This window comes from Halyomorpha halys, unplaced genomic scaffold, assembly GCF_000696795.3.
Source record: "Halyomorpha halys isolate HHAL.00 unplaced genomic scaffold, Hhal_1.1 Scaffold160.1, whole genome shotgun sequence".
NCBI lineage: Eukaryota > Metazoa > Arthropoda > Insecta > Hemiptera > Pentatomidae > Halyomorpha > Halyomorpha halys.
The window spans coordinates 187,199-190,328 of record NW_027113306.1 but is presented as its reverse complement, the minus strand read 5'-3'; the positions used below and the strand labels follow the sequence as shown (position 1 = coordinate 190,328).

The following is a 3,130-nucleotide window of genomic DNA, read 5'->3' as shown; positions in this document are numbered from 1 at the left end:
TTTATAAATTGGAATTATTATTTAATATTAATAGAAAATATTAATTAATTAGATTATTATCACAACAGCCGAATTTTTATGTCGTTGAATATTTAATATCTTTTTTGTGGGTTTAATTGCATTAGAATGTATGTATATTTATCTATTTTTTTATATATAAATTTCAACTTTGGTCATTTTCTATTTTTTTTTTTTTCTTTACCCAGTTATATTAAAATTCTTTTGTCTTATAAATAGAAGTAGCAATTGTCTCAAAGTAGCAAGTATGCTCTTTATGAACTGTTTTGGGGGAGAGATAAGACATTGATACAGAAATGAATTAACCAACCCACAGATCAATCTGGAATTTAAAATTAAGTTGTAAATACCCCAAGAAGTAAAAATATTAACTAAACTTATAAAGTTATATTTAAAAAAAGAAAGAAATTTAATTAGATGACTGGGGTGAAGAAAAGGCCGAAACGTCATTAAAATGTTGTTTGCATATAAAATTATTCTAATATAGTTTTATTTTTTACAATGTGAGTTATTAATTATGTTTTTCATTTATTATTCTGTTTGATAATTAATAATTTAAAAATGAATCTCACTAAAACAGGATACAATAATAATATAGTTAAACATCATAAAAATAAATCATAAAATATCTTAAAAATCAATACAAAATTTCACCTATGCACACAAGATGAAGAATTATTTTGATCTATACGAACATGGTCAGGGTTGAGGTCAAAAGAGAAATAAAAATAGTTTATAACTATTTATTTTCCGACGTTTCGCCCCACTTTGCAGGGCTTCATCAAGGCTGTTCAAAGGTAAAGGTTAAACTGAGATAAGGGTAAATAAAGATATATCAATTTTTACGGTTAACTATATATACATATATAAATTATTTTGATCGTTTTAATAAACATTTAATATGAAATAAATAAAATTTATATATGTATTTAAATATAATTTGAACCAATTACTATAAATATGAAGTATTCTGTTTTGTTTCCATAAACAAGAATTCTTGTAGTGGGTTGAGGAAGCAAGAGAGAAGAATGCATAGCGGAAACTGAAGCTAGTTCCCAGCGCTTGTCCATTCAATGGTGGTCAAGCGCATTCCACAGCTTCCTCTGCAAGCTTCAACAAACCACCCTTTCTAGTTCGTTTTAAAAATATATATCCTTAATATTTTATAAGAATAAATAATTTTTTTTTTAATTTAAATTTATATAATCTACATAGTCAAACGAAACAGTTTCCAATATAATTAAGAGTAGAGGCCAGATTTTGTCTGTAAAAAAACCAAAATGTACAAATTTATTTATCTTATAGTACAAGAGCCCAAGAGTCGAAAAAAAAGGCAGTTATCTCACCCGAATTTTTTATTACTTCAATGAAAAATTTGTATAATTAATAGTCAAAATTGATGAGTCTGCCAAGTATAGGTAGGGGGAATAAAAAATAGCGGCTGTTTCAAAACCTTAAAAAAACATTAATTTTTCATTCTCAGCTCTATATCTTAAAAACTACGAACATTAGAAAATATAAGAGAAAATTATTTAAAGAAGAGTAAATTTGCTAAAATATGAGCCCTAATAGAGTTATTTACGTTAAATAGTTTCATAGAAATGTTGTATGGGACATATCTAAAGATCAAGTGAATTTATTTTGAAAAATTTATATCTCAAAAACCATTTGACGTACAGTTGTCTATTATTACTCAAATTAAAGCTAGTTTTAATGAGCTATAAAGTAGTTTATGTTCGTAGTAGTAGTAGTAGTAGTTTTTATGAAATTTGCTAAAATAAATTGATTTATAGTTGTTCAGACAAATCTTCATTTGCCAAATTCATATTCATATATGAATATCATAAAAACTACTACCCCTATGAAGATAAGTGTCATAAACTACTTTATAGTGAGTTTTTTGACCGTTCTTATTTCTAATATATTTTATCTTCTATTTGTTTCAACTACTATCTAATAAATTTATTTTCATTGGCAGAAGATAGTTAACCGTATGAAGTAGATTAAAGGAAGATATTCCGTGTGGCGGTCAATAAAGGTATCAAAAAATTGAAAGAAAACTATTTATTGTGAACAACGATGGCAGTTGACATCTCCGTTTCAATCTGAAAGCCCGACAAAGTTGTACGAAACGTTGGTTAAAAATAAATAGTTTTCTTTTACTATTTTGATGCCTTTATTGACCGCCATCCGGACTATTTTCCTGCGATTAATTTATATTATATTGATAAATTAATCAGCCGGACTCTATGGCTACGTTGTAATATTACCCAATAAATACATCTGTTTATAAAATGGTATCGAATGAATTTTACGAAAACTCGAGAAAGAATCGATTTATTACTAATATATAAGGAATATTTTACTCGTAGAAAATCAACGAGGCGAGAAAAAGACTAACCTCAAGAGAAGTGAAAAAACGAGAAAAAAAGAAAATGGCGGTTTGGAAATATCTCATCGCCTCTACTTATGAGTCTTAAATAAAAAAAATAAAAAACTGAAATATAAAACCACAAAACCCTAAAGATGGGGTTGATGATCGATTCTCGACCGTTTGATGCAAAGCAGACGGGAGAGTTAATGAACCGGTTGATACAGAGCAGACACCACGACTGTCCACTATTAAGATATCTGACACCACGAGATCTCCTCAATGGGAACCGGTAGCACACGTACATACCTACGTGATACACTTCATAATGATGAGGGAACAAAGGCAAATCCATCAAGTACCGGGCATCTTTAGCACTTCCCCGGGAATCTTAAGGGACTCTTCCCGGCTCACGAGTTCTCACGGAGCGGTTAATTTATTACCGACAGCTTAGCTATTGAAAATTAAATGAGGATTCACTATACAGGAGATAACGAGATCGTTAAAATAATTAGGAGAATATACACTCCCTTCGTAATTATTTATATTTTTTAATTAACTTTTCATAAATAAATAAATTAAAAAAATATATATAAGTTCAAGGATATCTTACAATAATAATCGAGGGAAAAATTAAATATATTAGCAATTATATGAGGAGAAGGTGGTCGGGGTGTGTTCAATGAAGAACACTAATAAGTAGAACTGTTCTAGACCTGTCCAAATACTTGAAAAATAATA

General features: G+C 28.6%; 1 protein-coding gene across 5 annotated transcripts in view; it reads left to right on the top strand.

The window, feature by feature from the left end:
- tnc (tenectin) overlaps positions 1 to 3,130 on the top strand; it is a 173,634-nt gene that overhangs the window by 122,728 nt on the left and 47,776 nt on the right. The gene's annotated exons all lie outside the window — the stretch shown is intronic.